Raw genomic sequence first — 13,746 nt, 5'->3', positions numbered from 1 at the left:
TCCCTCCCTCTGTTCCTGCTTACACCCCCTTTCCCTTGTGTATACCCTCAGCAACTTCTTCCTCTCCCTTTTTAAAACCACAATCCTGTGATAATTCCTGTCTGTGGCCCACTGGGCACCTGCACCTGTCTCCTCAGATGAGGCTGGCATCACCCCAACTCCTTTCACTTTCAAATTCATGACCACAAACGTCAAGCAGTCCCAATAGCCCTTGGCCGTCATACAACACTTATCCAGGTTAATTTCTCTCCTGATTTTCTAGTCAGTTATTTCACTCTTTTCTGCTCAAACCTCCAACACCATCTTTCCCTCACTCTCAGTTGATGGCTTTCTTTAAGAATTAGTCATGAATATTGACTATTGATGTAATTAGCAGGGAAATGGCAGAGACTCTGCCTGCTGCTCCTCCATCAATCCATCTTTAAATCCCCACACCTGGGCTTCCTGCCTGCTTTCCCAGATGAGCCATTTATGTGCCCATCAAAGCCAGGCCTCTGCGTGCGCATTTGACCCCATTCCTCTCATTACTCAAGGATATGGCTCAGACTTTCTCCCCTCTCTCTGCACATCAGTTTTGGTTTTGTTTCTCTCTCTCTCTCTCTTTCTGCTGGATCATTTCCATTAGAATTCAATTAAGATGGTTCTTTTTCCTCTTTAAGGCTTCTCTTGACTACAGTTTACATGTTATCTACAGTCCTGTTTCCTTTCTCCCTTTTGCGGGAAAATACATTTAAAGGAATGATCTAGCTGGGCACAGAGGTGCACACCTATAATCCCAGTGACTCAGAAGTTCAAGACCAGCCTCAGCAACTTGGCAAGACCCTGTCTTAAAATGAAGAAAAGGGGATAGGAATGTGGCTTAGTGGTTGAGCACCTCTAGGTTCAATCCCCAGTACCAAAAGAAAAAAAAATTAAAATTAAAAATAATAATAATAGGGCTGGGGATGTGGCTCAAGCGGTAGCGCGCTCACCTGGCATGCCTGCAGCCCGGGTTCGATCCTCAGCACCACATACAAACAAAGATGTTGTGTCAGCCAAAAACTAAAAAAAAATAAATAAAATAAAATTCTCCCTCTCTCTCCTCTCTCTTAAAAAAATAATAATAATAGAAGAAGAAAAAGCCTATACATATAATTTTCAATAACTTTTTTATAATATATATTTTTTAGTTGTAGATGGACACAATACCTTTATTTTGTTTATTTTTATGTGGGGCCAGGGATCAAATCCAGTGCCTCACACATGCTAGGCAAGTGCTCTACCACTGAGCCACAACCCTGGCCCCCTTTTTTTTTTTTAATGATCATGATTGCATTTATTTTTGCAGTGGTGAGGATCAAATCCAATGCCTTTTGCCTGGTGATAGGCAGGCATTTTACCACTGAGGTATGTGCCCTGTTTCCTCTCTCTCTGTTTTTTTTTTTTTTTTTTTTTTTGCGGGGGGTGTATTGGGGATTGAACTCAGGGGTGTTACATCCCCAAACCTTTTTAATTTTTCATCTTGTGACAAGGTCTCACTAAGCTGCCCAGACTGGCCTTGAATTTACCATTCTCCTGCCTCAGCCTCCTGAATAGCTGAAATATACTTAAGAAAGACAAAAGGTGTTCTGCTTTGTGCTCAGAGGGCAAACAGCCAGGAGAATGGTGAACTGCACTAATGAAGACCACAGGCTCCCCATGGTACTCAGAAGGAAAGCAAATTCCTTACCCTGGACTGTCAGGCCCTGTACCAACCAGCCTCGGGAGCATGCTCTGTCTTGCATCCTGGTTTCTCCAGGTGCCTCATTTCCCATCCTGACCACTTTATTTAGAAGTTCAATCCATCTTGTACCCCCACTTCACTCTCCATGCACACACACACCTGGAGGGAAACTTCGTGAGGGGAGGGAGAACGCGCTTTGTCTGTTGTGTCCATCAATGAGGCAGGTGAGGAGTTTGAAAGTACCTCCCATCCACACAAGAAAAAAGCCAGACTGAAAAATCAACAACTTTTCCTAGATCCATCAGAGAAGAGATATGATAGGCAGAGTGCTGACTCAAAACCAGGAGAGGCAGACAGACAGACTGCCTGAGCAGGATGCTCTGTGTAAATCTGTCCAGGGAGGAAAACCGCAGCTGCAGAGGGATTGCTGGAGGCTGAGCACGGACAGGCAGTGCTGGGGATTGAACCAGGGCCTTGCACATTCTAAGTAAGTGCTCTACTGATGAGCTACCCCCACGCCCCCCCCCGCCCCCGCCCCTAGCCCCTGGAGAAGTTGAGGGTTGAAAACAGAGAGAGGCTTGTGAGCTTCCTGTAAAAGGGCTCACACAAGGGCACACTGCACCCCCTATTTTGGAATACACCTGGGGTGCTCTGTTCTTTTTAACAAGACCTACCCTTAGAAGAAACTTTCACCAGGGCCTAACTGACCTCAGGGAAGGGGTGCCCAGCCTCAGCTCCCCAGGCCACAAAGGGGAGAAGGGAAATATCCAATTCCAGTCCTCTCTAGCCCTCCTGCTAGGAATGAAATGTGGTGTGGAGCTCACATCCCAAGCCACAGGCTCACCAGAGATGGAGATCCAATCACTGGACCACAGGACACTCCTCTCCACACACTGAGCACTGTACCCCTAAAGGCCATTCACCTCAGTCCTTTCTTCACAGTGTGTCAGGTCTAGCTTTCAGCAAAAAAGGTCACAAGGCATTCTAAAAGGAAAAAAAAAAAAAAAAAAAAAAACAGGGTTTGGAGAGATAGCAAGCATCAGAGCCAGGGGTTCAGATACTGCAGAGATGTTGGAATTAAATTTAAAACAACTATGATTCACATGTTGAGGGTTTTAAAGGAAAAAGTAGAGGACATGCAAGAACAGATAGGTCATCCAAGCAGAGAAATGGAAATGCCAAGCAAGAAGCAAGAGGAGGTGTAGGAATCAGACACACTGTATCAGAAATGAAGAATGCCTTCCACTCCCGCACAGACTGGGTACAGCTGAGGGAAGGAGCCGTGTGCTTGGAGGCAAGTCAACAGATGAGTTCCCAAACTGAAAAACAGAAGAGACCAAAACAACAACGAAAGGGAATAAGCCAAGAACCGTGGGACAGTTACAATAAGGCTAACTAACATAAGGTAGGAATGCCACAGGGGGAAGAAAGAAAAAACACTTGAAGCAACAATGACTGAGAATTTCCTAAAATTAAAGTCAGACACCAAACCACAGATCAGGAAGCTCAGAGATGTCCAAACAGGATAAATACCAAGAAATCTATGGATAGGTACGTGGAACTGAAGGCATTAGAATCAAAGCTTCAAATCAGCACTGCTCAGCCTGCTGACAACTACTTTCAGTTTACATCTTACTTTTTAAAAAGTTGATATTTTGATCCTTAGAAGACAAATATAAACATCTACAAGTCAATAAAATGGTCTCCCCAGGGGTAAATAAGAAATGATATAGAAATTGCCCCATTTAGTCAAAGTTATTAACACAGTCCTGAGTTGCTAAGCTGGTAAAACGCAGATATATCAGTAAATACAAAGGTGAGAAAAACGAAAAGTTAGCAAAAGGACAGAAGCCATGTATTTGGAATCTGTTAAAATTGATCTTAGAATCTTATAATGTTTCATTGGGACAGAAACCTCAACCTCATCTAGTTGAATATTTTGGTCTCAGAATCTTAAATATCCACAACTCATATGAGTTGAATTATATCTTCCAAAAGCTGTGTTGAAGTCCTCAGCCCTGATACCCCAGAAGGTGACCTTGTTTGAAAATAAGGTCATTGGAGAGGTGATTCATCAGGATGCCACCACACTGAAGCAGGGTGAGCCCCCACCCAGACCTCACTTTGAGAAATGTTGATGAATCAGGCTCAGGGGAAGCGGCCTCAGGACCTAACCCAAGTGGCCTGACTCGGTCATGGGGTTTCCTAGAATCACAGAGCCGCAGAAGAACGCATCAGGGAGGAGTGAAGCAAGTAACGAGGGCAAGGTCAACTAGAGGGTCTCTGTTAGATGCTGCTGGGGACATCTTGAAGCACAGGTGGTAAAAACTGATTCATGCCCAACACTCATTATTTTTAAAAGTGATTTAAAGAGACTAGTCCACGAAGAGAACAACGGAATCTTCTTTTCCCAACGTGTTAGGTGAGTGAGACTTCTGATTCTGATGCCAAGGATTCCTTGGGTGTCCATGAATCCCCTGAGATTATATCAAGAAAAGGTGTGCATGTGTGTGTCTGTGTGTGTACATGGATGCAGGTGCTCATGCATGTACTTGGGGAGGTGGATCCCCAGCTCTCTTTGGGTTTCCAAGGGGTGTTTATGACTCCAGAAGGTTTCAAGGGCAACATCATCCAAGCAATGGCTGACTTAGAGGTTCTCTTCCTGCTGTGAAGGATTTGGGATCGTTCTGCTTCTCCCTTTCTGTTTGCATGAGGGTTCTTTCTACACAGCTCTCACTGCTGTGGGGATGAGGCCCCCTCGGCCTAAACTGAGTCGTGTTCATTAAAAAGCCATGTGATCCCAGCAGTTCAGAGGCTGAGGCAGAAGGATGATTGCAAGTTCAAAGCCAGCCTCAGCAAATCACTTAGACCCTAAGCAAGTTAGTGAGAAGCTTTCTCCGTTTTTTTTTTTTTTTTTTTTGGTACCAGGGATTGAACCCAGGGATGCTTTACCACTGAGCGACATCTGCAGCCCCCCCCTTTTTAATATATATATATATATATATATATTTTTTTTTTTTTTTAGTTGTAGATGGACATTTATTTTTATTTGTTTATTTTTTGTGTGGTGCCAGGGATTGAATCCAGTGCCTCACACATGCTAGGCAGGCACTCTACCACTGAGCCACAACCCGAGCCCCTCTGCAGCCCTTTTTATTTTTTAATTTTTGACAAGGTTTGGTATATTGCTTAGGGGCTAAATTGCTGAGGCTGGCTTTGAACTTGAATCCTCCTGCTTCAGCCTCCCGAGCCACTGGGATTAAAGCTGTGGGCCACCATGCCTGGCCCTACTTATGCCTCCTATTTATATTCTACAGCAATAAAAAGTGGGGCATTCTTGGGTTTTATCTGATAAAATATCACAGTTTAATTATTTTGGTCTGAGTCCAAAATAGTGTCTTCACGGTGTCACAGAAGTTATAGGTTTCTGATGGATGCCAAGACTATTAATACCGTACTTTATGATCATTATGCACCCATCTATTATGCTCCTCTGTACTTCACAGTTCATTATTTAACAGTATTATCTAAAAGGTTAAAGTCTTCATGGGATCATTTGCCTGATTCTTAACTTGGCTAATTTACAAATAATTTCACAAACATCTTTATTCATTTATATTTTTGGCGGTACTAGGGATCAAAATCAGGGGTGCTCTACCACTGAGCTATATCCCCAGTGCTTTTCATTTTGGACAGGGCCTAAGTTGCTGAGGCTGGCCTTGAACTTGCAATCCTCCTGCCTCAGCCTCCCAAGTTGCTAGGATTTCAGGCGTGGCTAAGCACACTCAGCTGGAATCTTGAGATTATTTAATGTTTCCTTGCTTTCACTGGATGCCCTTCAGCATTTCCTTATATAAGAAATAATTACCAAATAAGCATGGTGTACATTCGTAACATGGCAAGTGAATTTTTTTTAAAGTCATTTTTCCTTCATTATAAATCTCAAGAAAAAGTCTTACAAGATCTGTTTTTAATTAAATTAATGAAAAACATACAAATTCTAAAGGGATCTTATAAGTACAATGAATCATCCCAAAGATGAAAATGCATGCCTGCTCACCCGCCCGCCTCCTGCCCTCTCAGGCACCAGGGCCATGCTCTGTGCAGTCCTGCTCCTCTCTGTCCTGACTGTGCCTTCTCTACACTGCCCTCAGAATCAAAATTTGGCCTCTTAGAGCCGACCAGGGATATGGAGGTCACCACCCATGTGGAGTCAACCACTATTCCTCAGGGAACCAGGAACCGAGATGTACGCACTGACCTAGATCCGACCATAGACTCGAGCTGACCACAGGCGTGTTCTGGAAGAACCCGTAGACTTTGGAATTCTCTGCTGACATGGAGACAGCTGCCTCCATCCTTGTGGAAGAGCCAGCGAGACCCTGATGATTACATTTTGGCTTTGTGAGTAAAGATTTTGACCAGACAAGCAATGGGTCCACCTTGGTATACTTTTAAAATGAAGCAAAGTCTCCATTAGCTGCGACTGCCACTCAGTCATTCACCACTCTCTGAGAAAACTTGAACTTCTGCAACAGCCGACCACTGCACCATTGGATATTGCGTAACTATAAAAACCAGTGAAACCTGCTGTGGTGTCCACTGAGGGGAAGCACTGAGGCACTGACCCTGGTGGTCACAACCCTCGTGCTGTGAACTGTGCAAAGATGGGAGAGGGACATTTCCTGACTCTGTCCTATTTAATACAGGTTTAATAAATTTTCATGGGAATTGAAAAAAAAGTTAAATGCATTTAAAGTTCATAGGGCTGTTTCTTATGCCTGGGAAATGCACAAGGGCTATGCTAGCTAGATCATTGAGCTTCTAGACAGTAGCCCCTTGTCAATCTGTCACTCATAGAAGGGACAAAGCAAGTGATTGTGTGTGTGTGTGTGTGTGTAGCATTGGGAATTGCATCCAGGGGTGCTCTGAACTATACCCCAGCCCTCTTTTTTTTTTTTTTTTTTTTAAAGAGAGAGTGAGAGAGGGAGAGAATTTTTAATATTTATTTTTTAGTTTTCAGCAGACACAACATCTTTGTGTGTATGTGGTGCTGAGGATCGAACCCGGGCCGCACGCATGCCAGGCGAGAGCGCTACCACTTAAGCCATATCCCCAGCCCACCCCCAGCCCTCTTTATTTTTAATTTTGAAATAGGGTCTTGCACCCAGTGTAGTGGCGCACACCTGTAATCCCAGCTGTTTGGTAGGCTGAGTCAGGATTGTGAGTTTAAAGTCAGCCTCAGCAATGGTGAGGCATTAAGAAACTTGATGAGACCCTGTCTCTAAATAAAAATACAAAATAGATGATGTGGTTGAATGCCTCCGAGTTCAATCCCTGGAACCAAAAAAATAATAGGGTCTTGCCAAATTGCTGAGGTTGACCTAGAACTTGCAAACTTGCAATCCTCCTGCCTTAACTCCTGAGTCACAAGGGATTACAGCTGTGTAGCACCACACCCAGCTACAACTAAATTTTATGTGTGTGTGTGTGTGTGTGTGTGTGTGTGTGTAGTTGGACAAAATGCCGTTAGTTTATTTATTTATTTTTATGTGGTGCTGAGGATTGAACCCTGGGCCTTGCAGGTGCTAGGCGAGCACCCTGCCACTGAGCTACAACCCCAGCCCCACAACTAATTCTTAATGACTTTGTAATTTATCCCGATGGGAACTTCAGATATATTAAGAACCCCAGGCCATGTCCGTCTTCTTCCCTGTTTTTTTCATAGACAGGAACAATTAAGACTGAAACAAATTGTACTTCCAGCTGAGACTCAGAAAGGTCAAGTGGCCTGGCCAAGGTCACACAGCCAGAAGGTAGCAGGAGTCTCAGCTGGGAGAGAGTGGTTGCTAATATTTATCATCCATTCTCCCTTCTTCTAGTCAGAGCATTCTGTTCTTCCTTCGGGAAACACTTATTTTCTAATCTCAGTCCATATAGTTGGGTGATACTGACCTGCCCCCAAAATCTAAGGGTGAGCTTATGGCCCAGGCCTATCCAATCAGTGATTTCACCCACTCCTTTTGCAGTGATTGGTTCAAAGATGGAACTATGCCCCAATTTGAGCCAATGAGAGTGCACTTTAGGCTTTTTGCTGAAACAACTGGAAACTAAGGCAGCTGAGCTGAAAAGGTAGAGGTGTGGTGGGAAGCTAAGCCTGGAGAGATAGAAAGATAATGAGTTCTGAAGTCACCCTTTCAGCCTCATGCCATGCCAATAAATGTCCTTTGGGGTTTAAGACTTTTTTTTTTTTTTTGAGACAGGGTCTCCTACGTTGTCCAAGCTGGCTCAAATTTCCTCTTGCCTCAGCCTCCTGGGCAACTGTTATTACAGGTGTGTGCCACTGTGCAGGACTAGGCTCCTTTGAATTGGTCATTCCTGCTTGCTCCCGAACCATGCCAACTTGTAAACCCCCAATCCACACCCTCTCCTGACATTGCTGAAATCAGCAGTGGTTCTACTCCAGCAGTCTTTTAGCCTCAGCTCACCTCTGCTCTGTAACACAGTGTTGGCCTTTAAAACTCAACCCCTAGCTGGCAGGAAGGTGCACCCTGTAATCCCAGAGAGGCAGGAGGATCACAAATTGGAGGCCAGCCCCAGCAACATAGTGAGACCCTCAGCAATTTAGCAAGAACCTGTCTCAAAATTAAAAATAAAAAGGGCTGGGGACATGTCTCAGTGGTAGAGCAGCCTGATATCTGCAGTACCCCACACAGTACACCCACCCACTCACCCACACACAAGGAGAACTCCACCTGGGCTGGGGTGGCATGCTCAAGGTGGTTTGATCCCCACCACCTCAGGTGGGTTGGGAATCTAGCTCCTGACAAGGTCCTGCTACAGGACAGGTGCTCAATCATCTGGGAATGAAGGTGGGGGTGGGGGTGGAGGAGGGTGAACACTGGGGTGCTGCATGGCTGCTGTTTTCTCCTTTGGATCTAGGCAGCTCCAGGGAGGGGAACCGCAGCTGCATGGCATCCTCCTCAGTCAGCCCCGTCTCTCTGTCTCTCTCCCACTCTCCCTGCGGATTCTTCACCCTTGTAGGAAGGAGACAGACAATTCAGCGGACGCTTCTGTCCACCATCTCAAAGGCAGCTGGGACTTGGAGAGGTGCCCGTGTCTGGCACACCTTTATTTTTGTCATCCCATGGGTATTTTTCCATGGTATCCAGGAAGGAGGAGAAGCCCTTATAGAAAAGGCCAAGGGGGCTGGGGATGTGGCTCAAGCGGTAGCGCGCTCGCCTGGCATGCTGTGGCCCGGGTTCGAGCCTCAGCACCACATACAAAGATGTTGTGTCCGCCGAAAACTAAAAAAATAAATAAATGTTAAAAAATTCTCCCTCTCTCTCTCTCACACTCTCTCTTTAAAAAAAAAAAGAAAAAGAAAAAAAGAAAAGGCCAAGGGCATACTCTCTGGGGGACTCTAGCACTTGAGGTCCACCCTTAATTTCTGGTCTAAGTCTCTATACTTCAGCTCAATGAATTGGGGTGACATGAGCATGGCCAATAGTTTTGCATTGGTCAGTGCCTGAAGCTGAGAATGGTCTTCTTTTAGGAGGAGGGAGCTGCTGTCCCCACTGAGAGTACCCAAATATATGCCCCACCCCCCAGGTCAGAAAAAAGCTGGTCATGCATTTCTTTCTTGGCCATTATCTTTTTCTGCTCAGTATTCATGTTTCCTCATTGCTGATATGTTAGGACTTACTAGATGTGTCGGCCAGAGATTTATAATAGTCCTTTAACACCGCAGGTTCTTTCTGCCAAATACTTCAGCCCAAAAGCTGGCTACTGGTTTATAAAGCCTAACCTTCCTTAAAGGCAGGGGGAAGGTATACAAGGTAACCCAGAGGAGAGGCCCAAAGATCTGACCCCTCTCCCACCCCACCTGGTGCTGTCCTTCTCCAGGCCAGGCATCCAGAGGCTCTGCATCCAGAGGCTCTTCGTTCTGTAGAGTCTCCTTGAATGACCTTCTAGAGGTGCCCCTGGAAACAGGGTTGTGACTCCCGTGACGGGTGCGGTGCAGGACACCTGTGGGAAATTCTTCACTGAGTTGCAGTCTGGCCAGAGTCCTTCCAAATGAGCTACTTTGCATAGAACTTTCCAGTTCTGGGCACTTACTTCCTGGTCCCGGCCCTGCCCATCTCCAAAGTGCTCGCTGGGCTGGTCCCAGGAAGTGCCCTTCCCAGGCCCTGGCCCTGGTGGGTGGCTGGTAACGCCAGACACAGCTGTGCCAGAGGGAGCCCGGCTCAGCACCTGCGCGGCGTCTTTCAGGTGGGGCTGGGCCGAGGCGCTGGGCCCCGCTGGGCTGAAAACCCAGAGTTTGGTGACAGCAGCGCAGAGAGGGCAGGGCAGCTCTGTCTCTTTCCTCAGTTGTTTCCTTTCTTTCCTTTTGTCCCTAGAAAGGCTGAGCGAAAGTCTTGGACACGCAAGAAATCTTAGGGGAGAGATTCTTCCCTGAAGACTCAGAATCAAAGTGGGCCTGGAAGCAGTCTCCCCTTGACGGGGGTCCATGGCGCTGTGCCTTGCCACGCATCTGCGGTGACCCTGGAGAGGGCAGATGTTGACAAGGACTTGCTGTCCAGGAATCTTCCTTTACCCAATGACAGCTCCATTCATCTCCCGAGCTCTGTCCCAGCACTGGGCTGGCTTCGCTCTGGCTCCAAGCCCCTACCGGCCACAGGGTACAGTGGGCTCAGAGGAAGAGCAAACCTCTGCCAGACGCTGGGGCTGCAGAACAGGGCCGGGAATCGAGCCCGGGAGGCCGGCCTGGCCCCAGGCAGAGCCCGCAGGCGGCGGCGCCGCCGAGGCCCGGGGCTGAGGGCGGCTCCACTGCGCCCCCTGGCGGCCGAAGGGCGCCCCGCGCCAGCCAGACCCGACCACCCAAACCAAGGGGTGGACCCCGGAGCTGGGCTCCTTACCGATGGGGCCACTGTGTCCTCACTCCAGTTGGACCTGACTTTCGCCCTGGGAGGTGGTTGGAGAACAGTCACTCTCGTGCCAGGACGCGACAGCAGAAGGCTGGGGGAGGATCAGGGGACCCCTCTACATAGAATGGCTCTTTTCTAGGCCTCAGACTCAATATGATTTTCTGGATGGAGACAGATGTAAGATTTTGCTGGACTTTAGTTCAGTGGAGACTGCATTTTTACATCGCGACTGCCCCCACAAAACACATTTTTTTTTTCCTTCTTTCTTTCCTTAATGATGTCCAGCTGGCCTAGAACTCCTGGGATCAAATGATCTTCCTGTCTCAGGAGGATCCTGAGGCTGGGGGCCGTGGGGTAAGCCTGTAATCCCAGTTGGTCGGGAGGCTGAGGCAGGAGGATTGTGAGTTCAAAGCCAGCCTCAGCAACTCAGTAAGGCCCTAAGTAACTCAGCAAGAATCCTGTCTCTAAAAAAGATATTAAAAGGGCTGGGGATGTGGCTCATTGGTTAAGTGCCCCGAGTTCAGTCCCCAGATCCCTAGTGGCTGGAACTACAGCTGGCTGTTTGTTTCATTTCTGTGTGTGTGGTACTGGGGGGTCCAGGTACCGAGCCCAGGTCCTCCTGCATGCCAGGGGAACACTGCCACTAAGCTATGTCCCCAGTCCTTATACAAGTTGTCTACCACTGAACTACACACCAGACCTTGGGGTTCTTTTCTTTTCTCCCCCTCCCTTCTCCGCTTCTTCCTAGAGATTGAGTTTAGGGCCTCACACATGCTTGGCAGGCACTCTTGGGTTCTTTTCTTTTTCTTTTTTTAAGAAATATTTTTAGTTATAGGTGGACACAATGTCTTTATTTTACTTTATGTGGTGCTGAGGATAGAACCCAGAGCCTCACATATGCTAGGCGAGCGCTCTACCTCTGAGCCACAACCCCAGCCTCTTGGGTTCTTTTCTTAATGGTAGTACAGCTGAGGGCAAGGTGGGTGCTGGGAGTGGCTAGGACTGCTAAGCACATTCTCTAAAAATGCCACCTTTTCAATAGTTTTTAAAGTGATCCAATGTTAAGACTTGAAATAAAAGACATCTTTTCAACAAATGGTGCTGGAACAGCTGTATATCCAGCTTATACCAAATTAACTAGATCGAGCTAAGTGGCGCATGCCTAGAATTCCAGAAGCTTGGGAGGTGGAGGCAGGAGGATTGAGAGTTCAAAGCCAGCCCCAGCAATTTAATGCGGCGCTAAGCAACTAACTCAGTGAGACCCTGTCTCTAAATAACAGTACAAAAATAGGGCTGGGCATGAGGCTCAGTTGTCAAGTGCCCCTGAATTCAATCCCCAGTGCGGGAGGTGGGGGGATTATCTGGAGTCAATTGCTATGGAGAATGCCTATCTATAATCTCATCAATTTGGGAGGCTGAAGCAAGAGTATCACAAATTCCAGGCCAGGCTCAGCAATTTAGAAGAACTTGTCTCAAAAAAAGTTAGCTGGACATGGTGGCACATTCCTGTAATCCCAGTGACTCAGGAAGCTGAGGCAGGAAGATAGAAAGTTGCAGGTTAGCCTTTGCAATTTAGTGAGTCCCTGAGCAATTTAATGAGAACCTGTTTCAAAAATTAAAAAAATAAAATGAGGGGGGCTGAGGATGTGGCTCAAGTGCTAGCCTGCTCACCTGGCATGTGTGAGGCACTGGGTTCGATCCTCAGCACCACATAAAAATAAAATAAAATAAAGGTCTATTGGCAACTAAAACAATATTAAAAAAAAATGAAAATTACGGGGGATGTGGCTCAGTGGTTAAGCACCTCTGGGTTCAGCTCCCAGTACCAAAAAACAAAACAGTTACATGTGATCTAACAATTTCACTCCTGGTAAGTTGCCTGAAATGATTGATTGATTTTTTGTGGTGCTGGGGATGCAGATGGACACAGTACCTTTATTTAATTTATTTATTCATTTTTATGTAGAGCTGAGGATCAAACACAGAGCCTCACACATGCTAGGCAAGTGTTCTACCACTGAGCCACAACCCCACCCCAAGAACTGATTTACTTCTGCAGTGTGGGAAATTGAACCCAGGATTTTATGCATGCTAGGCAAGTGCTCTACCACTGAGCTACATACCCAGCTCAACCCAAGAGAATTGAAAACATGTTCACACAAAAAGTTGTAAATGAATATACATTGTAGCACTATTCAAAGCAGGCCCAAAGTGAAAACAACTGGAATCAATTTATGGATAAATAGAATGTGGTATATCCAAAAAGTGAAATATTATTCAGCCATAAGAAGTAATAGAATATTGATACCTGCTATGACATGGATGAATTCTCAAAATATTATTCTAAGTGAAAGAAGCCAGTCACAAAGTGCCACACTTTATATGACTCCATTCATGAACTACCTGGAAGAAGCGTAGTGTTTGCCAGGAGCTGGACCAGGGGGATGGGGAGTCACTGTTAATTAGCACAGGCTTCCTTTTCCAGGTGATGAAAATGTCCTAGAGTTAGATTGTGGTAATTGATGCATAAATTAATGAATATAACCTGAATTGCACCTTTTTTTGGTGGGGAGTAGAGGGACCAGGACCAGGGACTGAATCCAGGGGCGCCTAACCACCGAGCCACATCCCCAGCCCTTCTTAGTTTTTATTTTGATACAGGGTCTCGCTAAGTTGCTGAGGCTGGCCTGGAACTTGAGATCCTCCTGCCTCAGCCTCCATGTGGCACCGCCGCCTGTTGCCTCACAGCCTTTGATGTGAGAGTGTGGCAGTGCCTGTTGTCCCTGACTGGCAGAGAGGTACTGGGCTGCAGGAGCACCTATGGTCACTTCCCTGGCCTCCGCCTTGGCTTTGCTGATTCTCCTGGTCTGAGAGAGCTGGGGCTCCTTCTGGCTGAGCAGCCAGCCTCAGGCTGATAGGCAGAGTAGCCCAGGACTGGCAGGGAATTTCCAGGTCCAGGGCACTTACCTTCCTCATGACCTGGTGAGCCCATCTTCCAAAAATGTGTCGAGGCCCAGTTGACCTTGTTCTCCAGGTTTTCTCCTCCTTCAGTTCCTTGATGAGCTCATACCCCTGGACTTCAACACTAACATTCTAAAAAAGATCTCTGCAGATCTT

Source organism: Callospermophilus lateralis, chromosome 7 (genome assembly GCF_048772815.1).
Source record: "Callospermophilus lateralis isolate mCalLat2 chromosome 7, mCalLat2.hap1, whole genome shotgun sequence".
In the NCBI taxonomy this organism is placed as follows: domain Eukaryota; kingdom Metazoa; phylum Chordata; class Mammalia; order Rodentia; family Sciuridae; genus Callospermophilus; species Callospermophilus lateralis.
The sequence above is the reverse complement of the archived record's forward strand: the minus strand, read 5'-3'. Positions refer to the sequence as shown.